We start from the raw sequence: 25,446 nt of genomic DNA on the forward strand, positions 1-25,446 counted from the left end.
GAGGAGACATTGTTTTATGGTCCTTCTACAATGTTCTCTAACTCCTGCTGTTGCCTTTATTCTGTTCTTCATTGAAGAGTATTTATAGATGTAAAGGCTGTGTATTATTAAGGTTACTCACCTCTCCCCTTCTGCCCTTGTCTTTCGGAGGCTGAAATGTGTCCTACCTTTTTTGTTACTCAGATCTTTATGATGACATAAATTAGTTTAAGTACCTAAATAGCTTATCAAATAATCTTCACAATTGCTTTCTTGAGTGTGTACTGCTTGACAATAAAGAAAATAACCAAGAAACCATGCAGCCAAGAGGACCATTCTTGAGTACCCTTGATTTGGACTAGGATAAATTAGTCTGTGTAGAGAAACGCGTGTTCAGAAACGCATAAATATAGCATTGGCTATCTGAGTTTTCCCATTCACTGTCCTGCTAAAGTGTGCAGAAATGTAGCTCTGGCTATCTGAGGTTTCCCATTCACTGTCCTGCTAAAGTGTGCAGAAATGTAGCGTCGGCTGTCTGAGTGTGTCCCCCCTCTGAACACAGCACACACAGCTGTTTCCATACAGCTTACTCTGTCCCACAGGGAACAGCCTTTACAGAATAATCAGCAGAGATGCATGGGGATATGAGAAGTGTGTGTGTGTGTGTGTGTGTGTGTGTGGGTCCTGGCCGTGTAGTCTGAGCATGCTTAGTGGTCTGCGTGTGCGCGTGTGTGTATGTACGTGTGCTGGCTGCAGTCTGAGCACGCTCAGTTCTCTCTCCCCGCATATCTCTCCGGTAAAGCCCTGCAATGCAGTAGAGCTGCAGCACTACACTCTCCCCTCTCTCTGTCTCTGTGTCTCCCTCTCTCTGTCTCTGTGTCCTCTCTCTGTCTCTGTGTCTCCCCTGTGTCTCCCCTCTCTCTGTCTCTGTGTCCTCTCTCTGTCTGTGTGTCTCCCTCTCTCTGTCTGTGTGTCCTCTCTCCGTCTCTGTGTCCTCTCTCTGTCTCTGTGTCCTCTCTCTGTCTCTGTGTCCTCTCTCCGTCTCTATGTCCTCTCTGTCTCTGTGTCTTTATAAGTGGCCTGTAGCGTAGTGGTTAAGGTACATGACTGGGACACGCAAAGTTGATACAGTACCCTGAGCAGCACACACACACACACACACACACCCACACATACAAATGCACACATACACATACATACCCACACAAGCACATGCACACACAAACAAAGTCACACACAGGACCCTGATCAGTGCACACACACATGGTACCCCGAGCTGCGTGCTTACACAGGGAACACACACTGACACACACACACACTTCACTGCAAGCTCTCCTCCTCAGTTTCTAATTAACTCCATGTGTCTTTGCTCGTGGCTAGGGAGTGCAGGGTCAGCCATGCGGGGAAGACATATCGGAGCGTGCTGCACGTTCCTTCTGTCCGAGCAACACTGCCGCGTGCGGTGGGGGAGCACACAATCCCACCATGCACTGGGACTCCAGAGGGAATCAATAATTCAGAAGCTGGTGCAGCCGCTCTGTCAGAATTACTCTCCAAGCCTGTGGAGTGGACCAGCTTTTTTCTGGAGCTTTTACTTCCACTGTCTGCTCTTCATCCAGCCTCCTCTTCATCTCCGCTCCTCCTGCCTCCTTTTTCTATTTTGTAGGTTAGCCACCTCCTGCTTTTAGGGATGATTCTGATTAATTTTGTATGGGAAACCTGGTTGTTAAAAGCCATAGTAACTTGCATGAGGAATTCCCATCTATCAGATTTCTTTACAGAAAAGGAAGCAGTGGGTTTTAGATTTTAGGATGTTTGTATGTCGCCCTGCCTGTACAATAGCAAGACTAGTTCCAGTCCATCTTAATTCTTTAAGGTGTGAGATCAGAGACATTACATTACAGTTGTATATAATGTGTAATAATACTTGCACCATCCGTGCCACCACATCATCATCATTATTATTATTATTATTATTATTATTATTATTATTATTATTATTAGTAGTAGTAGTAGTAGTAGTAGTACGTACACTCACTGAGAACTTTATCAGGTAGACCAGTACACCAGCTTGTTAATCCAAATATTTAGTCAGCCAATCATATGACAGCAACTAAATGCATAAAAGCATGCTGGCATGTGCTGGAGGTTCAGCTGTCAGAATGGGGAAGAAATTTGATCCAAGTGACTTTCACTGTGGAATGATTGTCGGTGCCAGACGGGGTGGTTTGAATATCTCCGAAACTGCTGATCTCCTGGGTTTTTCACACACAGCAGTCTAGAGTTTGCAGAGACTAGTGCAAAAAACAAAAAAGCAGCAGTTCTGCGGGCAGAAACGCCTTGTTAATTAGAGAGTTCAGAGGGGAAGGGCCAGACAGGTCAAAGCTGACAGGAAGGTAACAGTAACTCAAATAATTACACATTACTACAGTGGTATGCAGAAGACCATCTCTGAACACACTGTGAAACCTCTTAAGTGGATAGGCCACAGCAGCAAAAGACCAATAATTCTAAAAATATGTCTAATAAATACCCAATAAAGCGCTCACTGAGTGTATATATTGATGCCGTTGATAGCTGATACCAAGCAATACTGTGCAAGTATTATTGGTGTGCTTGCCTAACTTTACACTTGGGCCTTCTTTGCTTTCTTGGTCATATCACACTTTTGTATTCCTGAGGCTTTTTGTGGTTAGGACTACAGTTCCCATGATGCTATACGTGGCACTTTCAGTTATCGAAGTAAATCATTTTTTTGCAGCGTTCTGTCTCTTGACTAAACAAGGCTAACACTGATGTAGTCCACTTCTGTTGCTTTAGATAAGAGCTTTTTCTAAGTGATAGTAATGTGTAATGTTATATTATTGTGGCGTAAGATTATCATCCTACCTTTTTCTACTCACTGGCCAGGGACTCCCCAGCCACAACGGAAGCCTTTTCATCTTAATTAAATTACATCCTAAAGATTTTCTGATTGGAGGAATTAAAAGCTTGCGTCATTGCAGATTTGATCTCATTGTAAATCTTCCATGTCCAAAAGCTAGAGGAGGAAAAGGGGTTTCAGTGGTTAAGCTGTTTTCGGAATAAAACACTGAATACACTGTGTGGTAGGCATGATACATCTTCCATTGCATGTCATTACAATACAGTGGATTACATTCATTTCAAATGTGAACAACATACAAAATATGTTTTAATGAATTGCTCTTTTGATGCAAAACAGGCACCGTTCCCTGCTGAAAAAAATCATAGCTCAAGTTCCTGCATGAGAGAGGAAGTAAGAGAACAAGAGAGCGCAATAGACAGAACGAGTGACTTAATACTCTGATTATGTGTCTACAAATGAACAATCAGTATCTTTGTCACTGTCCAGTCGTTGACCTTCAGGACAGAAATTCCAGGCCTGACATCATGTCCGTCTTCTTTTTTGTCCATTTTCAAATTCATGTTCTCTCATATCTTTAACTCAATAGATTTGGATGGATGTTTGCAACACAACACTCAGGAATGATTGTAAATTTTGTATATTTTCTTTCTTGTCAACTTATTTCTACCCTATAGAAAAGGTACAATTCAAGGTACATTTGGAAAATATGTTCATTAAAGAACAAAAATGTATCTACACTGTTTATTACTTATTTCTGAGAGAGATAATTAATTAAATAGTGTTTATGAATCAATAAAGGTTGGTCTTTATGCATGCTCACTCTATAGGCACTGGAATAAGCACTGATATTTATAAATTTTCTTCATTTGATAGCACTCGGCTTTTAGAAAGAGAACTACTGTATATCAGACAATGCATTAAAGGTACAATAGGTTAGATTTTTGTGTTAAAACATTGTTACAAGACCATTGTAAATCCATTCCTATCATTGAAAAAGGCTCACTGACATGTAGGCCAAGACACACCCTCTGCCTGTGTTTATCATCTTTACATTCAGGTTTCAAATTATACAGTTCTTTCGTATATCGTCAGATGGCCAACTCAGTGTCATGCAGCCACGCCCTCGTCTCCGGTCCTAAGTCGAAAAGGCCAGCTGTATAGGGGGCAGCCGGTGATTATGTGCTCGGCAGTCTGTTCAGGCTCGCCACACTCACATGCCGCACTGTCCGATAGGCCCCACTTCTTCAGAGATGACTTGAAGCGTCCGACGCCAGAGCGCAGACGGTTCAGTGAGGTCCATAGATGGCGTGGCATGTCTTCTCCTTTTACACCGCCTCCTGGGTCCCGGATGTATCGTTGAATGCAGGAGGGCCCAGCCATCTCCCACGTCTGTTTCCAGGATGCTGCCAGCCAGGCGTCTCTGGACAAGTCCTCAGGGATAGACTGTAGCATCTCTTGTGCTGCCTTGTTGTAGGGATGGCGAGACTTAAGCCTGCATGGTGGTGCCGGTGTTGTTGTGGCTTTGTGTAGGATGTGCCAGTCGTGCTTCTGGGCTTTTCTTGCCAGGGCGAGGGTAGCCGCATCCCGTCGGAGACTGGCAAAAATTTATACAGTTGACTGCCCGACACTCTGTACCAAAACAAAACAATTCAAGCTCATTGGTTGAAAATTGGTTCTAATTGCCACAGCCAATGTCATGGGGGGAAAGGAGGGGAGTTCAACGTCAGTTCGTCCACAGAGAAGGGGTGGGACAAACAGCGATGTGGTTTGAGGGTGTTTGTTGCTGTAATTCTTCTCTTGATTGTTAGACGTCCGAAATTACCTATTGTACCTTTAAAGGGACAGTGCACGAGAGGTAAAGAAAAACCCACAAGGGCAGTCAAAGATACTGTAGGTACTGTGTACCGTCAATGTAATGGCTATGTCATATAATATAACTACATTGTTACGTCATTTAATGACCTGGGGCGTTGCATTGATTTTCTTTGTTGTGTTGTGGTGATTCAGCCAGGGTAAACTTTACTGTAGTGGAACAGCTGGGGGTTGCTCTCTCTATGATTTAGCTTGCTGTTGTATTACTGTAAGTGCAGAGTTGAAAAGAGAGATAAGCAGGAGAGATTTCTGTTAGATTTATGGAGGTCAGTTTATGATTAAAGCAATTCATAAGACATTCCCAAGTTAGTATGAAGCAATAATGTAATAATCTGTATTTACAATGCTGTACATCTTATCCGGAGCAACTTGCACACCTAACATGTTTTTACATAAAATCCATTTATGCAGACTGATATTTGCTGCAGTAATTCTGGGTAAGTATGGCATGGGTGCCATGGCAACACCCCACCTGGAAGTCTAACCTACAAGTGCAGAGATGCAAACCCATTCTCTAACCATTTTACTACACAATATCTTGCACTTAGTATGAAATGACAGTGTGATTGTACATGATAATGGCACAACAACAACAACTACAGTAATAATTGCATTTATACAGTGCTTTTCTCATACTAAAACTTACAGTGAGTAGGGGGAAACTCTCCTCATCCACCTCCAACGTGTAGCACCCACCCACCAGCTCAGGTGGAGAGAGAGGGAACATTTTTTTTGTCAATTAAATGATAAAATAAACATAATCTACATGTAGATGGAGAAACAGGGTATGAAATGGCCTCCCTAGATGTTCACTTTCATTTTTGAGTTTACTGTGCTACTCAGTCACGTCTCTACTGACTTCTTTTTATGTTCACAGCTTTTGCCGTGAGCTGGTTTGACCCACACATTGGGTTGTGAGTAATATCTTCTGTCCTCCAGCTTATGTAATAATATTATTTACATTGCGTCAACTCGCAGGCTTGGCTGTTTTCCCTCTGTTGTTCCACAGTGAATGGTAAGAGGCTGCATTATCATGGGGATGCAGTGAGTCATGTTTGCACATGTTTTTGTTTGTTATGGTTAGAATCATGCAGATGTCGTACCTGTGTAGGTGTGTAATATTTGTTTGAAGGTACTGTGTACACAACATAATTGCTATAGCTTTACTGTACATCAGTGTTGTGTCTGTTGTGAGTTGTAGGATCCATTCACTAAGAGGGCAGAGTCCATGATAAAGGATAAAGGCTTCATGGCTTACCTTGCCTGTGATATTGACAGAGGTTTTTATTATTTCATTGATGCTAATGTCTAGCTAATACTTATCTATTCTGTACAACATATTTTAATGAATTTTTTTATGAAGGGATATAGAATTTCATCCTCCAAAAAAAAAAAAGAAGAGGAAATGCAGAGGATTTTGCAGGTGTTTTTGTCCTCTTGAATTGTGCATCTTTAGGTGGGGTCTCTGTATGCTAATTCAGCATGCCTGTAGCATAGCTAGTTAGAAGGAAGCATTAGCACTGCACCACTTCAGCTCATACTATATTAAGGGTTAGCCTGGAGCTTTACCGAAACTATATTTATCGTTCTTATCATGTGACAATTTCCTTGACAATGACGAGTTGGAGGACAAGCGACCATAGCAACCCATAGCTACCCATTCCTTTTTGTGGTAAAACACAAGGGTTAAACTAGACTTAGATGACATGGCATCCATGTCCAAGGGGGTAACTTCACTGCCGCAGCAACCATCTGCGTGCCCTCTGTAGGACTGGGTTGCACCAGCTGTACTTAAGTTCAAACGTAGCCTAGTTAGCTATAACTTTAAATCCTACTAGTACTCTTGAGTTTTGCATTACTAACATAAAAGTGGTGACACAATGGAAATAAGCTAACATCATAACTAGCTAACAGTCCTATAGCCTGCGCCAACACTCAGCAGGTGTAATCACACAGTCACTCAAGGTAAGACATATTTTGTGCACACAGCATCATTTTTCAGTAACACCATGACATTTTGCATCTTGGTAATCAAGTAGAGGTTTAATTTATGGATATGATATTTCAGTAGCGTAGCCTGGCTATGATATCTAGCAAACTAGCTATGATGCCAAGTGGAAGACGGTAACCACGAGGAGATAAAACATTTTTGTTGATTATCCACTCGTCTTAGTAATGACTTTACGTCTAAAAGAGTTATAACCAGTTAGGATATATAAGTAGGGGATATGGGGAAACAAGCTAGCCTGCTGTAAATCACATTGCACACCCTCCTTCACCTCAGATTACAACAGACCAGTGTCAACTGTGTGCTCCATTCAACAAACATATTTGAGAAGGTAACTTTTTTTACATCTCGGTTATTTTTCGTATATGATTTAAAAGCACAATATGTGGGCTATTAGTGGATATTCTTATTGACTGAGAAAGTTGTTGTGTCAAGCTGGCATGACTTTGCAAATCATGGCCGAGTAGGTAGGGTAGATTGTTACACATAAGTTGTGTACATCGTTAAACATGTTTCATATGCTTGACATACACATTTAATAAACCAAAAATAGGTATATAAACTAAAACAATTTACTGAGTGTACATACCAGATAGAAAAATCACATTGAGTTGTAGCATTTCCTATTTTCATTGATTTTGAGAGCTGATGGAGATGCGCAGGTCAGCCGAGACGGGGTCCAGTATGACTGGATGACATGCAAGCGTTCTCGTAGCAATCGGGTGAAATACACAATGGACCCCGATCTCCCCTAATCATGGTGTCACAATTTATTTATTTTTTGTTTGTTGTAAAGTACCTCGTAGCTCTCTTGTTTGGACTTTACACTTGGTAAAACTGGTCCTTGGGATTTTTCATCTCAAAACACACTCATATATATTACATTATTTTTGGTGTAAGATCTTGCCTACTTATATTGCAAATCCACCTTGCTCTTCTTTCTGTTGACAACATTGTATTTTCTTATCCCTGGTGGGTAATAATCTTTGAGAAATGAAAAAACAACTTGTCTCTCTCCCGATCAGCTCGATTTGAGCAACCATAAACTGTACAAAAATAATGAATAGCCATAGTGAATCTGTGTTATCGCTGTTATATATACTTTGTCGTTGACCTGAGATTTAGAAAACTATATTTTTGGTGGAGCATTTCTGAGAAATTACCACTAACTATGTTTTATGGAGCATCACCTATGCAGGGCATATACAGTTTAATGTTAACATTGATTCTCAGTTCAAACTTGGGTTTAAATGGAGGGAGAGGGATGTGCTCCGATCGTATTGTATGAGTGTTTTTAAAGATGAATCAGGCTTGTTGAATGTCTCTCCCAGTGCGAGCGTTCCTGATCCTGATTACCATTCCGGTCCAGCGATACAGCCGCTCCACCTCTCCCTTTGAAGCCCAGGGTGCTCCAGAGTTCAAAGTTAAATTCAATCGGTTTTTTCCACAATCCACATTTTCAGCAGAGGGAGAATTAAGCAAAAGGCAACTGAAATTAGGCAACAAGTTGTTTTTTCCCACTATATTTAATCAATGCAAGGAATAATGTTAATCAAAAATGTATTTATTTTAATCAATTTCCTCTTGCAGAAGGGAAAGGGAAGGTAAAGCACTAACTATGCTTTGAAGTTTGGCTGAAATTCTGGCCGTGAGTCACATGTAGGCAGCAGTGCAACTCAGACGTGTCACCCGATCCATGCATTGCAGATTAAGAAGAGTTTGTGGCACAATATGTCAAATGGTAGCATTCATTTGAATTATAATTCATTATTAAGCTGATGCTTTTTATCCAAAGCAACTTGTAACTTCCCCCTGGAGCATTGCGAGGTTAAGGGCCTTGCTCAAGGGCCAAATGGCTGTGCAGATCTTATTGTAGCTACACCAAGGGTTGAACCACCAACCTTCTGGGTCCCAGTCTTGTACCTTCTATCACTGAATTAGCGATTCAGGCTGAATGATTTTAGACTTTGGGTATGGGTATACCTCAAAATCAATGAAACATTTTAATGTAACAATATTCAGGAATTTTGTATAACACTCTTACACAGGGTTTTTTGCATGCTGTAATCTTACGAACAGTCCTTGTAAGTCAAGAGAAAAGATTCTGTTTGAACGATTGATTCATGATTGATTCATTCTGGGCAGATAAAAGTAATGTTCAGGTGTTGTCACCCATGCAGCTGAAGTGGGAGGCTGGCTTTGAGTGAGGCGATCATTTCATGTGAATCAAATAAAACTCACTCTTTTGCTTCACAATATCAACAGTGAGAGATTAACTCTTCAAGTAATTGGCCTGAAAAGTCAGCATGTATTTTAGTTATACATCACTTTTATGTTCCACTGTCTGCCTGAATACTCTTCATGTGTACTGCCGTTACTATGGCTACCAGTGCTTCCTCTTCATATGACCACCTTGAGCTGTGGCTAAAGTGGGTATGTGCTATGTGGCTAAAGCGCTAGCATACCCCCGTACCTTGAGCTGTGGCTAAAGTAGTTATGTGCTATGTGGCTAAAGCGCTAGCGTATGCCTGGACCTGAAAATGTTGCAGACAGCCACTCCCATCCCTACTACTGTCCTTATGAATGATTTAGTGCTGAGCGAACTCTCTTGATTTCAGCACTCTCTCTCTTTCTCTCTCTCTCTCTCTCCCTTTCTCTCTCACTCTCCCTCTCTCTCTGCTTATAGATGGTACCGTGTGCTGAGTAACAGGGCTGTCTCATGCATGTTCTCACCGCTCCGAAAGAAGCAAGCTCATGACTAAACCCCCCCCACCCCCGATACTCTGTAATATTTTCCCATCTAATCTGACTCAGGATCGGGGAAATCCAGAGACAGAGTGAAGGGGGGGGGGGGCTATGTGCATGAGGAGATAAGAGAGTCGGGTGAACAGAGCATCTGCTTGCTATTTCACATATGTAGGTGTGTGGGTATCAAAGGGATCTTGTGATAATGCTTTTTTGTATGGAAGGGGGTTCGGTTTGAGATGCATTTAAGTACTCAAATCACCCCACAAATGAGATTGATGCAGATGATCACTACTGGTAAGCCGGAAAAGGGACCTGCAAAACCTGCTGCATGGTAAATGTTTACACTGGAAGCCTGGGTCAGGTCTCCCAAACCGTAGCATTAGATTCATAGACAGATCCGCTCACATATTGTGAGAGAGGCTGTTTCCTAACACTGGCAGTCATGCACATCCAGGTTAATACACAGTAATACGCTGGTGATATCCCTCTATGCCACCTTGTTCCATCTGCAACACCGTGCTGATACCAATTACCCACAACCCCCTGCTGGTGACAGTGCTCTCGAGACTGGGAGGTTAGTAGTGCGTCGGGGTGGTGAGGTTGAGGAACGGACGGGGTTCATCGAAGCTTGTCTCTCTGTCCTTAAGTCACACAACTCTGCTTATGTCTGTGTGCTGTGTATTAATGGGACAGTCGGTGTGCATTTTAGCACTGTACCGGAGCCTGAGGTCTCAGTCAATGGACAAACACAGCACATTCAAACAAGTATCTTTTTTTCAGTTGTTTTATTCTGGGCTTTTTATTTTTCCATTTCAACGCCAGTCGAAAAGGTGGAAACGATCCGTTTTAGGACACTCAGTCACATCTGTAAGCCCATCCCCTGTCAGTTCCAGCATATGGGAAACCTTGCTGTCCTGAAAATCAGTGCTTTACCTCAATACCTGAGTACCTGTGAGCCCCTAAGTGTATCCAGCCCTTTTACATTTTAAGTTACCCTAGTGTAAAATCCAGTTATGACCAGTTTTCCAGCAACCTACTGTTTAAAAACCTAGATATTTTTTTTTTTTGCGGGGTAAGCTTTCTGTTACTGTAAACTGTAAACATAGGTTTTTGTACCAAACTCTTTTGTGTATGGAGTGGTGCATTTGTTCGTAGCTTGTCATGCACTGACATGGAATATTGCTGATATTTATCATGTAAAAACATCTGAATAATTGCTTTATCAGTTCCCAGAAGTACCCGTGTTGCAGTGAACACTGGTATTTAGCATTGGATCTGGACTGCACTATAACAAATTAAAAAGATTATAGCAATACCAGTACACCAATTAACATCAAAACAATATTGTATCATGGTAGCAATATGAAATGGTGATTAAATCTATGTATGGCGCTTTCTAAGCCTAGAATAGACCAGGAGGGAGTGAAGTGGGGTGGACTTATGTAACGCTGTGCGCCCATCTTCAAATTTGGAGAATAAATCAGAAAAAGTGACTTCCTGCTTCGAAATGGCCTCTCTCTCTCTGTCTCTCTCTCTCCTCTCCCCCCTCCTGTGTGTGAACAGAGGTGCGCTGAGCTCAGCGTGGAGGGGCAGCCTCACGTATTGATCCTTTCGGATGATTAGACCTGGGAGTGCTGCATGCTGTAGAGTGTGACCGGCATCTGAAATCAGCAGGCAGCGCAAGAGAGAGAGGGAGGAAGAAAGAGGGGGAGAGAAACAGGGACAACAGAGAGGAAGAAAGGGAGGGAAATTAAAAAGGGGGGGAGTGTGTGTATGTTGAGGAGAGAGGAAGAATGTGTGTGTGTGAGAGAGAGAGTGGTGTTTAGATGAGCGAGGGAGAGAGGGGGATTGAAAGAGGGAGGGAGGGGTGTGATGAGAGAGAGAGAGAGAGAGAGAGAGAGGGTGCAGCGGGCGAGTTTCTGCTGCAGTGTACAACAGTAAAGGGTACTGCAGTTGCTTCGGCTGTGGCGAGCGGGAGAGAGAGAGAGCGATCGAGCGATCGGGGGAACGCTACTACAGCGCTGAAACCTTAACTCACGGCTCCTCTCCTTCGGATGGGCCGCCCCATCACAACACAGGACAGCGGTGAAATTACGGGTAAGGCACGGGGATTTTAGCCCTTTCTCAGGGGCAGGATGGCCAGCTCGGCACCTGGGTAGGGGCGGTTAGTTGCCTGAATAAAGTGAGTTGCCGGATGTGACTTTGTGCTGCTGTGTAGTGATGGGAGCTGATGGATTGTGATGGGGGGAGGGGGGGTTATATATTGTGTTTGTGGAACTATAGGAGGAAAAATATGCTGATTCTATAGTCTACAGTTACAGGAAAATCTATTCAGCGTGGTTTCCCACAAAAGGAAAGTGTGACACATGTACTTCTATATCTGTTCTTTCTCTCTATATACACACTCAGTGAGCACTTTATTAGGTATTTATTCAACTTATTTTTTAAGACTTATTGGTCTTCTGCTGCTGCAGCCTATCCACTTAAGGGCTTTCATGCGTTGCGTGTTCAGTGATGCTCTTCTGCATACCACTGCTGTAATATGTGGTTATTTGTTACTTTTTTTTTTTTACAGTCTGGCCCTTCTCCATGGCCTCTCTCTTTAACAAGGGCTTTTGCCCACAGAAAGACTGCTCACTGGATGCTTTCACACTGTTCTCTGCAAATAAACTCAAGAGACTGTTGTGTGTTTCTGAGATATTGAAACCACCCTGTCTGTCACCAACAATTATTCCACGGTCAAAGTCACTTAGATCACATTTCTTCCCATTCTGACATTTGGTCTAAAAAACAGCTGAACATGCTTTTATGCATTTAGTTGCTGCCACATGATTGGCTGATTAAATATTTGCATTAAGAAGCTGGTGTACAGGTCTACATAATAAAATGTTCAGTGAGTGTATACTCTGTATGTGACACAATTTATTTTGTTTTGGCTCTGTACTAAATAAAATCAGGTGAAAGTGAATACTGTCAGCACTAATGCACTTCAGATATACCCCCTCCTCCCATTTCAGCGAACCATAATATTTGGGACAAATGACTGCACAGGTGTTTCTGAATAGTCAGGTGTGTTCAGTCACTTTAGTGCTTTTCGGTTACCTTTGGAGTCCGTTATTGCTGTTTGTGAACATGAGGACAAAAGTTGTGCCAATAAAAGTCAAGGAAGCCATTAAGATGTTCAGTCAGAGACATAGGCCAAACAATATCAAAATAAACTGTTATTAAGAAGAAAAAGAGCAGTGGTGAGCTCAATATTCGCAAAGGGACTGGTAGGCCAAGGAAGACCCCCTCAAAAGTCTGTACAATTGATCAGAAACACTCTTCCAAGAGGCGTGGATGTTTCAGTGACTACTGTCCACAGAAGATTTCACAAACAGAACTACAGAGGCTTCACTGCAAGATGCAAATGACTCATTGCATTGAATTCAGCTTTTTATATGAAGATGATCCAAGCAAAAGTTTCAGCAATATTTTACTTAATTTGGCATTAGTAAGCCTGTTCTCTCTTTGTGTTCCTTCTACCATTAGACCTTTAAAGCCTTTTGAGGAAGCTCTGTGTTTAAAATAATCTGTGTTAAGTTCCGTCTAATGGCGGCAGGGATGGTGCAGTGGGTAGCACTGCCGCCTCACAGCAAGGAGGTCCTGGGTTTGAATCCCTGTCGGCCGGGGGCTCTCTGTGTGGAGTTTGCATGTTCTCCCCGTGTTTGCGTGGGTTTCCTCCCACAGTCCAAAGACATGCAGGTTAGGCTGATTGGAAAGTCAAAATTGCCCATAAGTATGAGTGAGTGATTTGAATGGTGTGTGTGCCCTGCGATGGACTGGCGACCTGTCCAGGGTGTATTCCTGCCTTTTGCCTAATGTATGCTGGGATAGGCTCCAGCCCCCCTGTGACACTATTCAGGATAAGCGGGTTAGGACAATGAATGAATGAATGAATGAAGTTCTGTCTATGTGTTTAGAGTAAGCCGTGTTGGATTCTTTATCTTTGTTTAGAGTAAGCTGTGTTGGGTTCTGTATCTTTGTTTAGAGTAAGCTGTGTTGGGCTGTCTGTGTTTATTGTAAGCTGTCTTGGGTTCACGCTCTGTGTGTTTAGACTAAGCTGTGTTGGGTTTTCTCCCTATATTTGGAGTAAGCTGTGTTGGGTTCTCTGTCTGTGTGTTTAGAATAAGGTATTTTGGGTTTTGTCCAGGGTGTATTCCTGCCTTTCACCCAATGTATGCTGGGATAGGCTCCAGCCCCCCTGCGACCCTGTTCAGGATAAGCGGGTTAAGATGACGGATGGATGGATGTCTGTGATTAGAAGTCGTTGATGTTCTGAGGAGTGTGCAGAGAGAGGCTTCTCATAAAAAAATACCTTCAACCTTCTTCACAATGTGACATGTGAAATAGTGACAGGACGCTCTGTTCACAGCCTCCCTCCCCCCCTCCCCCCCTGGTCGCGTGGTTCCCGATGCTTCCTCAGCTCTGCAGCGAGCTGCACCTGATTCCCACGGGGAAAAGTTTTCTATCCGGAGTGGAGAGGACAGATCCAAGGGCAGGGCGGATTCCTGGCTGAGCAGTGTAGCTCTGTGCTTAGACCGAACGCCGAGGCCGAACGCGGGGGAAGAAGCGCATCGCCTTCCTGCCCGTTTGTTCTCTCTCCACTTTTCATGCTCCCACGTTCGTATTATAATCTCCCATCGGCCTAATCTGGTTTGTGCTGCCGTTCTGCTGGTGCTCTGGTGGTATAAATGCAGTCAGCGTACTATCCCGCCTGCTCCTTCGCTTGTGCTCTCCGCCCCACACTTCTCCGTCTTTCCCTGGACCACTTCACTCCACGTTGTTTTCCATTTATTTCACCAGAAGGACTCCTTTTGCTTTATGTGAGGCCCCGATTGTCAAAGTCGCGATTGCGTTTTGAAGCAGAGACCTCTCGGGTTTCTGTAAATCTGCAAATGACATAAGAGATGTCGCCTGACCTCTCTTGGGCTCAGTTTCAGCTCCATCTCAGGACTCCAGTGTATGCATGTGTATGCATGGGTTAAGGGACTCTCATCTCATCCACTTGAGGTCTTGTGAACCTGCCAGTTCTTTTTCATTGTGGCTTGTTGACCCTTATTTGTTGGAAAGAGGCTGATTGTTCCATGTTGATTGTTCTTTTCACGCCCTTTGAGAATGAGTGAATCGGCTCTAATAGGGTTTCTGGGAATTAGCATGTTTAAAAAGTGTGCTCCTATAAGGATGTGGAGTGTTATGGCCTGTCTCTATAAGATGGGTGCAAATCAGATGTGGAGAAGCTCACAGCCCCTCTCCAAAACAGCAGTTCAGTCTGAATCAGGCTGTGTCGATAACTAACAATGTTGTTTTCAGGTCAGAGCTGTGAAACTGCTATTTATGTCCACTCAAGAGCAAGTCCATCCCCTTAAACCTCTTTAAACCTGTGATCAGTAGATCTGTAGGTGTGTGGAAATGTTAGTCACTTACCAGACACTTATTCAGAGCAGAACTGGGTCTAATATATTATTGTTTTGGGTTCAAATATTTTCTTTGCTTTACTGAGCTTGTCTGGTGTATTGGAACCTCTGAAACGGTCTCAAAAAGTGCAAATCCCTGCCTTCTGGTACTCTTTCGTGTCCCTGTGGAACCAGGCAAGATCAATCAAGCACAGAAAAGTATTTGTATCCATAGCAATTACTTATTTGACCCTGGTCTGATTCAGAGTGAGTTACTCTATTCAAGTGGAGAACATCATTATTAGTCTCAGGAATATAGAAGTGCAACATCAACAAGGGTTTACAAAAGGCCCATGTATAATCAGTAAGAATTAACCAAACAGACCAACTGGAAACCCACTATACAGTAGAAATGGTACAACATTAAACATGACAAATTTCTTCAAATTCTCCCTTTTGTAATTTTTCCCCATTCTTCCTGGTAGAACATCTCTAGCTCAGAAATATTCTTTACGGCATGTTTGAGATCTCTCCACAGATTTTTAATAATATTCAAGTCTGGGGACTGTGGTGGTCATTCCAGAATCTTCCTCTGTCTTTTCTGGAGGTTCTTCATACAATTCATACAATTTTCCTGTACAATTTATTGATATTTGGTAGAATCCATTCTTTCCACTTGCACAATATTTCCTGTGCCCCCAACTGCCACACAACCCAAAAGCATAAAGGGCTTCACCCTTTTTTCTCCAAAAATGCCTTCTTTGTTGATCAATTTTGTTTTTGTCAGTCCAAAACACATTGTTCCAAAAGGCTGAGCTTGTCAGGTTTTTAACACCAGGCAGAATGACTTATATTTACTGAAGCAGAGTAAATCACCGGGGCCCGGGCCTTAGTAATCATCTTTTTAAAAAGTAACAAAGAATAATCCAAAACGGTCACATACAGATTCTTTGTAACAGACATTTAAACCAGGGATGCCCACATTTTTACACCCCACTGTAGAAAGGCTGCTAAAATAAGTCACACTCATTATGACCTGTGGAACAGTTTTATTAAGGAAGAGTACATCAGTAACTTGTTAAAAATGGCATGTCATCATCATCATCGTCACATGTAATCATGTGACCAGGAGGTTTAGTAGTGTAGTTATTTCAGGGGCTCTTGAGTGACAGGCCATCAAGCCTCCCAGCAGTGCGGTTTCCCATTGTCAGAATGGCACTGCGGGGAGCGGTCTCTGTGTCGTCTGCTATGGCAACGAGTACAGAGGTGATTTTCTGTTCAGCAGCAGTCTCTGGGCATACAGGAGGGTATAACTCATGTTCAAGGGCGTCCTGTTTGAGAAATGAGAGGAGTACAAGGGGGGGGACGGGGGACGGTAATTAGGCTGTACTATGTGTGCCTCTCCAAAAACAAAAAGCATTCTGGGTAGGAAACAGACCTTGGTTCAAATAGTGTTTGTTTCTAATTTAAATACTTTTCTGTACTCTATTGTTCTTGCCTGGGGCATTTGAGCCAGGGGGAGCAGATTGGCGGGTTTACTCTTTTGGGATTATTTCATTTGTTCCAATACACCAGTCAAGCTTAGTCAAATGTTGAAAAGTATCTGAATCCAAAACGGATACTACTTGAACCCAGGTCTGGTAGGAAATCTCCTCTTTCTGTTATTTAAAAATGAATCCACGCCTAAATTTAATCTGCATGCGTGCTTAATTTTGACAAATATGCCTTATGGTTAGTACACCTCAGATATGAACCTCAGAGGTACGGACTGATCAGGGCCGGCATTGGCTCTGGAAGCAAGAGCAGTCGTCTGGCAGTTGGAGGGTTCGGTGTGTCTAGGTATCCCAGAGTAAGACGCCTAACCTCTAATTGTTCCTGATGAACTGGTTGGTGTCTTGCATGGCAGCCAATTGCCGTTGGTGTGTGAGTGTGTGTGTGTGTGTGTGAATGGATGAATGAGAAACATCAATTGCACAGCGCTTTTGGATAAATGCGCTATATAAATGCAGATGTAGCTTTAGAAATGATTAATTTTCATAGATTTATAGATTTGCATTATCATTGATGCAAAAAGTGAGCATTACATGGAGCAAATGCACCTCTTCCTCAGTAACTGCATGTTGGTCCATCAAAAATCAGTAAGGTTAGACAAAGTATTTTGTATGTTTTACCACATAAAACATATCTAGAAGTAAGATTTGAATTAGGTGAATCGCCTGTCCCTACTTTCGCGTAGATCAAAAACGAATGAAGTGTCGGCAATTTAACCTCAGTCAGTCCGTGTGCATAGTAGCTATCTTGGGTTAATTTGATTATAAATATTCAAACGTAGGACGACTCTTGAACAACAGACCAAAGTGACCTCATAGCAATGGGACAACAGTCGTACAGGCCTTGAAAGAAGTGGAGAAACTTGTAAGAAGATGTGTATCACTGTGTAATTTCCCTTATGAGTTTTCTTTTCTAATTTGTGCGCTATCGAGTGCTGTATGTTCCTGCTATCCAACATTCGTCTCTGTATCTACACGTCCTTGATGCTCTGATGGTAGGATAAGAGTTGTGGGACTGAAGAGGAGAAAATTAATGAACACACAGAGCAGATCATCTCTCTGTTCAAAATCAGGTTTCATGAGGAATAAAGGCTTAACTTAAAGAATCATATTCAGCGCCACACACCTTCACTAAAAAAAATAAGTTTTTCAAAAGGAGATTGGGATTTTCCTGAGCAGAAATACTTTTTGAACTCACCTCTAACCCTCCAGCCCAAATGGATTTCATTTGTTTGGAATAATTCATTCATTCATTCATTCATTCATTATCCTAACCCGCTTATCCTGAATAGGGTCGCAGGGGGCCTGGAGCCTATCCCAGCATACATTGGGCGAAAGGCAGGAACACACCCTGGACAGGTCACCAGTCCATCGCAGGGCACACATACCATTCACTCACACACTCATACCTATGGGCAATTGAGACTCTCCAATCAGCCTAACCTGCAGGACTGTGGAAGGAAACTGGAGTACCCGCAGGAAACCCACACAGACATGGGGAGAACATGCAAACTCCGCACAGAGAGGCCCCGGCCGACGGGGATTCGAACCCAGGACCTCCTTGCTGTGAGGCGTGTTTGGAATAATATGATACATAAAATATTTACATGTACTGTGACAAGAAGTTGAAACACTTTTTAAGGTGCAATGTTGCAGTGCATTTTTGGGAGTTTCTGTCCTCCATCCAGTGGAAAGTCAGTTTGTATTGCCAGCATGTCATTAATACACGAAATACAAATAAAACTGTAGAAAACTAGCTATACATAGACTTGTATGATTATGCTGTACTTTAATAATCTAATAAAACCAATCAGCCACACTCAAGATTCAGTTTTATAAGGTGTTTTCGTTTATTCAGAGCGTAGTGGTATTTAGTAGTGCAGCTGTTAGCACTGATATCAGGACCCACAAAAGGCTACGCTATTCGTTATGTTAGCTCATTTGCTACACGTGGGGAAGGAGCGGTGAACATGTGAAGCTTTACAGACTCAGTTCAGGAGATAAAGCTGGCTAGCTCGCTCCTATGATTGATAATCATCCTCTCACTGCCTGTCATTTTTCCACATCTTGAAAATAGTGTCGTTTAATTGAGAATGCTAATGGTCTGAAGCAGCATCTTCAGTTAGCCATGCATACAGATCTACACGAGCTAGGTTATCATTCAGACCCCCTTCACAGTAGAGTTATTGTCGTATGTGGCCATGGACTTGTACCTGCAGTACAGCGATGTTCGGGTGTAATCTTGATCTCTGGTTTTACAGTGCTGGTATTACATCATCGGTGCTGTGTTGTCTAGAGTGTGATTAATCTGATTTCCCTGCGGAATGGAGGACATATTTAAAGGTTTCTCAGCACACGTACAGTGAATTACTCCAGCTTTCACTTTCAGTAAGAAGAGTGTCATTCAGAGGACTGTTCATCTCATCTATACAGTGAAGTGTTCAGTGTTAAATCAACTCATGTTACAGAGTAAATATGGACCCTATTGGGCTCTGTTAGAGTTGAATTAACATTGGATGTTATTATGTAAACTGCAGCAAAACATCAATCGGGTGCTTGTGCCACACCCCACCCTTGTTATGCCAGTTTAAAAGCAAGGATAAAAGTTGTGATGATGAGGAGGATATGCAAAACAAGTGTTTATTAGTTTCTCTTCAAGCCAATTTTAATTCTATAACTGACATGGTTTGGTTTGGGGGGGAATATACAAAAAAACAAGTACTGGAATGTGATTTTTTTTATTGCAAATTAGGACAGTTCCATATAATTTGATACATGCTAATAATGTTCATTTTAATTTAAATTGTGTTTATGAGCCCTTAAAACTGCTACCATGAATACGTGTACAGCATACAAGCCCAGGCATGATCATCTCTCCCCTATCGATCATGCGATCATGCATTTGGGGAAAAGGCTTTGGGACGTCCCATCATAGGAGAGAAGGGAGGGCAACTGTGTGTCCCCCTGTGGGACAAACTGACCCATGAGGACAGTGGGACAGGCAAGATCAACAGATCTCAGAGCAAGAGAAGATATAGTGGAAAAGGCTATAGATCAATAGCTTTTATCTTTTACTTGCTTCTGACCCAGAAATTGATCGAGCTCCTCTATCGTTAAGGACATTCCAACCCGTTACATGTTCCTTCTAGGAGCTAGAAGTAGAACTTAAGAGCTCCTGAACTTTCCTTTCTTGTGAGAAATCATGAGAGCATCCTTTGTTGAAGTATTTTTTCCTAAAGCGTGACATATAAATGATTGACCTGTGGGTCCACCTCTCTCCATCTGCCACGTCAAACTGACGTTTTAAGGAGCAAGTTTTCTCGATTTCCACATTTTTACTTATTTTTCTTTCATCTTTTCCTAGCCTCTCCCGATGGGTGGAGCTAGGGGCAAGAAAAGAAGAATGAAAAAGAAAAAAGAGGAGAAAAATAAGGGATTGGATTGACCCGGTGGTAACGGAATGAGCAGTCCTGTCTGTGTGTGTGCCTGCATACCTATGCTTTCCAATCACACAGTCATAAAATCTTCAACTCTCTGTTTTCTTTCCCATCATAGAGTCATAAAACCTCTTGTAACTTTCTGTCACACCTGTGGTAAAGGGGGTCTGCACTACAGACAAAGCAGGTTAAACTAATCTTGTCCACTGGGAGTTTTTCACTCTGCGGTGATATAAGTCAGCCTTTTGGAAGGTATCGCATTTTTGTTCTTACTATTACTTTTGCTAAGGACTTGAACCACAGAGTCTTCAGTCTGTTCTCTGCAGTGTTTTTTTTTGCCATTGTCAAGTACTTTACTCGCTTAATACATTTGTTTTTTTCAGGAATGTTCCATTTTTCAAAAATAATAATTGCGGGAGCTTTGAACGGAAAAGCAGGATGCAACTGTGACCCGGCGGGATGGGCTCTGAATTATTTGATTACTTTTAGGTTAAGGATTACTTTTACTAAGACCAGAAAGAGGACTTATACAGTACCAACCCATTATGACCACTGCAAAATCTCACCCCTCAAAATGATCTATACCATTCTTACTGTGATAACTGTCATTGTTAAATTCAGGTCTAAGTGTGGCCTGCCCTAATGTGACCCTAGGAGACAGGTAGATCAGGGCAGTATCTGCGGTGTAATCCTCTTACTCTGCCTGCATGGGAGCCCTTTAAGTGCTGAGAGACTCACTCACACTGTCAGCAGGCAGCCTCTGCAGCTCAAGCAGAGGTAGTTACTGTGTCTCAAGTGGCCCCAGTGATTCATGAAGGTGAAATCTGGGAATTGTCTCTGATCTGGGGTTGCCAGGTCACTCGTCCTTCTAAGACATGGGGGTGCAAAAAAACTCTGTCTTAACAAGCATTTTTAGTCTTGTAATAAGACTTGAATATTTGGTTGTTCAATTTGCAAGTCTTTAAATGAGTCAAAACTCTTACCTCATTGACAATATTCTTTTGTTATTTAGCAAAAAAGTAAAAGAAAACACAACTAAAGTACTTGAAATTGACTTATTTTCTGGTTTTTGCAGTCTAGCGATTAATGCTCATGTCTGGTACTGCATTCTGACCCTGCCAGTGTAGTCTAAGGCCAGCAGGCCCACAGGGCAGCCCATAATAATGTGCTGTGTCTCCCATGGAGACAGGGTTTGTTAATGCTCTGCTAAATTAGCCGCTGAACAGTGTCTGCTTATGTCTCTTGTGAGACATGACTGTGAGCCCGAAATTACTGTGCTAAACTAAACTGCTGGACAGCTGAGCAAAAACAAAATGGCTGCTGGCTTTTATGCTTTCCCTTCAGAAAACCTTGCAGTGCAGGCATGGGACGACAAACGATTTAGAATAAGAACTAAGAAAGTGTGATTGCGATAATCTTCATTTGTCAAGACAAGACGTTTGCTTGGAATTGAAAGAGAAGTGGACGAACTGGTCATTTTACACACAAAAAACATAAGCATTTTTATGAATTTCTCCTGCACAGGAGCCCTGCAGAAAAAAAAACAGCACAAGCTACGGTAGGTTTGGAAACAGCTCTTAGCTGGTTGACCAGTTCAGAACAGCTCCCAGCTTGACATGGTTTAGCTGGTTGACCAGTTCAGACCTGCTCCCAACTTGACATGGTTTAGCTGGTTGACCAGTTCAGAACAGCTCCCAGCTTGACATGGTTTAGCTGGTTGACCAGTTCAGACCAGCTCCCAGCTTGACATGGTTTAGCTGGTTGACCAGTTCAGACCAGCTCCCAGCTTGACATGGTTTGTCCAGCTCAAGCTATGTCTTAAAAAGGTTGGTTGCAGGTTGACCAGCTACCACCTCAGACAAGCTACCAGAAGTAGCTAGTTGACCAGCTCATACCCAGCTAGACCAGCTTATGACCGGCTTAACCTGCTCAATTTCCCAGCTGGTCAAGCTGGCATAGCTGGATTTTACAGCAGGCAGTGCTTTGAAACTCTTTGATTTCTCACACTGAGAGGCTTGTTTGCCTTCTTCTCCTTTTGGTCCATAGCGTATGAGTAATACTGCTCACAGATCTTGTAGCAGTCTGCCTCGGCACTGTTGATTCAGTAAACAGGAGATTATCTCATTCTGTTTGCGAGCGTGCTCAGTTTGCACTCGGTCAACTGCAGGGAGAAAGGATGAAGACAGAGGAGACATTTCCTGCAGGAGGGAGGGAAAGAATGACATAGCAGGGCCGGAGAAAAGGAAGAAGAATCACAGATATATACCAACCACGTTCAATTACACCAGGGCTGCCCAACCCTGTTCTTGGAGATCTACCGTCCTGTAGGTTTTTACTCCAACCCTGACAGAGCACACCTCATTCAACGGCTAGCGACCTCACTGAGCTGAAAATTAGTCCAGTGCCAAGTTAATTCTGAAAAACCTACAGGCTGGTAGATTTCCAAGAAGAGGGTTGGGCAGTCATTTAAATCACATATAATTTGGTATCTGCTCAATATGGATGTCTCGCATACTGTATTATGTAAATGAGTATCAATGCACTTATATATGAAATGAATCAAACATATCTGCAGTCATGCCATCCTGTATGGTGTTCATTTGTGGACTATTAAAGCAGGATGATAGCAATTAATGTCAGGTAACTTGAGACTAATAGCTATAACCCCTGAGCTATTTACAGACATAGTCATCTTACTGGTGGAAGTATAGACTCACATAATTATATGATTTTTGCCCAGCGGGTTAGCCTTTTATGAACCTGTAGTAAGATGTAGAGCTTTCAGTGTTCACCATTGTGTGATGGTTGATTCTGTTAGTTAAACACAGGGAGATGAATGGGTTAAATATGAGAATACTTCTACGCAGAACAAAGGAGCACAATTAATTTAGAAGTAGTTCACCTCTTCACCACCACACCCACACGTCCCCCACACACAGTTCCCTGAGTCCAGGCTGGAGCAGACTCACAAGATAAACTATTTTTTAAAGATGTGTGATATATGCTGTTAAAATCCGTCAGGAGTAAAATGAAAATGAGGTTGCTTATTTGGGTGACATAGGGGTGCATTGAATAGCACTGTCACCACACAGCAAGAAGGAGAAGGTTCTGGCTTTGATTCCCGGCCGGGGCCTCTCTGTGTGGAGTTTGCATGTTCTCCCCATGTCTGCGTGGGTTTCCTCCGGGTACTCTGATTTCCTCCCACAGTCCAAAGACATGCAGGTTAGGCTACTCTGGGGGCATTAACAGGGCTTTCTGCAAAAGAGCATGTGTGCTCAGTCAACCTACCCTATTTAAATAATGGTTAACAAATAATAAATAATTGTTCTGCTTGTTGAAAGATGACAAATACATGGAAATGAATGGATGATAGATGGATGAGTGAATGTAGTGGCTGTCTTTTGGCACACCGCAGGAACGTGACACAAACACTGTTTCTCCGGCCCCCGAGTTCTCTTACACAAACCTGTCTCCTGTGTCCCACAGCGATTCTGTGGCATTGTATTAAATAACGGCCCAATTCTGAGGCATTGTATTAAATAACAGCCGGTATTGATTTAATGGCAACACGATGGGCATGCATAGAAAGCGAGCTGTGCAGAACAACTATGCAATTTTCCACTTGCAATGAATTAATCATTCTTTTCCCCCTATCACTCACTCTCGCTCTCTCTCTCTGTCTGTTCTCTCTCTCCCTCTCTCTCCCTTTCCCTCTGCCCATATGGGGTTTTTTTTGTTTTGTTTTTTGCTGTTTAATTTTGAAGCTCTATAATTCCTATAAGGGTTTTGCTCAAGGTCCCAACAGGTCCTAACGTTCTTAAAGAGGATAATTTGCCCAGCAGCACTGACCATCTGAATAGGTTGGATTTTGGGTGCTTGTTGGACTCTCAGCTGCTTTGGGGAAAATAGGAGGCTGCAGAAGAGTTCTGAGTGCCCTGGTTCAGGCGCTAGATTTGCGGCGTGAAAGGAGAAGTCCTAGGGCCATTCCTCCGATGCATTATTCCCATGGAAGTTGTGATTCAAACAGTTTGTCAGACACACCTGTACATGCCGCTCAGCTTCTGGATTAGTTTGATCCGCACTTCATTCTCAAATACCCATGGCACCTCCTTACTTCAGGGGAACTTCAAATACATGTATAGCTGTGAAAATGTGAGGAAAGTAAGAATGTATTGATCTTTTTTTAAAGTCTATTTATTTTCTATTATATTGCTAATGACTTCAGACCTCCTTAAAAATATGACCATGTTTGGATGATGCTTGATGTTGCAGTTGCCAGCTTTCTGCCTCGGTAGAAGAGAGAAAGTGTCCTTAGCAACCCACCGGACTGAACTGAACGAGCTGAACACACATTGTGCAGTATCATTCTGGACAGAAGTCTGTACTCCATTGTGTGACACAGAGTAGAATGGGGAAAAGATAAATCAAAGTCATGAGAAGTGTTAATGTATGAAGAGAATGTGAACATTTAGGGAAAGTCACTCTCATGGTACTTTAGGAAGGTTTAAAACCAGAATTGCTTCAGTAATGTCCAGTCGTTTAATTGAAATCTCCCAAGATGTGTAGAATGGCTCCAGATTAAAACATCTGCCAAATGTGTACACTTTAAATGTGCTGTAGTGATAGCATGTTACGGGTTTAATTGCAACTATCACTGAGGGGGCTAAAGTGGATGCTTTCCTGGGTACCGGAGGCTAAATCAGCCACTCATGGATGTTGCCCTATGTGGTGCTCACTGCATTTTATGTTCAGTATTGTGGATGCCATATGTGAAAGAACTAAAGAGGAATAAAACAAAAGACACATATTTGACCTTGGTGTAGCACATTCTATTAGATTGGACAGGAGGCTGACTCCTTTATTTAGTATTTTTCATTAAATAAGGTCACCTCAGCACTGCTGCCTTACGAATGACAAACTGAAAACCACATGAAAATGTGCAGTGTTGCGCTCTTTGGATTTTTGTTGGGGCGGGGATGCTTGTGGAGTCATTTCCATCATAATTTAGTGTGAAGGCAGGGGCAGTTTTATTGGTTAAAAGCCCCCACAGCTTTAAAGTGCCTGAGTCCCTCATTGAATATTGATCTGAGTCGCCACCCACCCCATCCTAACCTTGCTCTCTCCGATTGGATGGGTACTCATATTTCAAATATTTCACATTCATGAATCTTTCATTCTCACTGCCATCAGCTCTTAAGCTATATTACTTCTATATTAGCTACATTAAGCTATATTATGTTGACGGTGTATTAGCTACATTAAGATATATTACTTATATGGTATATTAGCTAAATTAAGCTATATTCTATGGTATATTAGCTACATTAAGCTATATTACTTCTATGGTATATAACCTACATTAAGCTATATTACATCTATATTAGCTACATTAAGCTAGAATACTTACACAATATATTAGCGACATTAAGCTATGGTATATTACATCTGCAGTGTATTAGCTACATTAAGTCATATTACTCTGTAGCTACTCAGGCACTTACAGGCAATGCCGGCCTTGTGGAATGACTGT

The 25,446-nt window shown here is 42.4% G+C and overlaps 1 protein-coding gene across 3 annotated transcripts in view; it reads left to right on the forward strand.

Annotated features, from left to right (window-relative positions):
* Positions 1 to 25,446, forward strand: part of LOC133110502 (synaptotagmin-2-like) — a 65,733-nt gene that overhangs the window by 20,820 nt on the left and 19,467 nt on the right. For 2 of the 3 annotated variants that reach the window (XM_061220670.1, XM_061220672.1), the window contains exon 1: positions 11,459 to 11,591. The exons of the other annotated variant lie outside the window; for it this stretch is intronic. The gene's annotated coding sequence lies outside the window, so the exon portion shown is untranslated. Of the gene's footprint in view, positions 1 to 11,458; positions 11,592 to 25,446 lie in introns of those variants that run through there. 3 annotated transcript variants of the gene reach the window in all.

The sequence above is a fragment of the Conger conger genome, chromosome 14 (genome assembly GCF_963514075.1).
Source record: "Conger conger chromosome 14, fConCon1.1, whole genome shotgun sequence".
In the NCBI taxonomy this organism is placed as follows: Eukaryota; Metazoa; Chordata; class Actinopteri; order Anguilliformes; family Congridae; genus Conger; species Conger conger.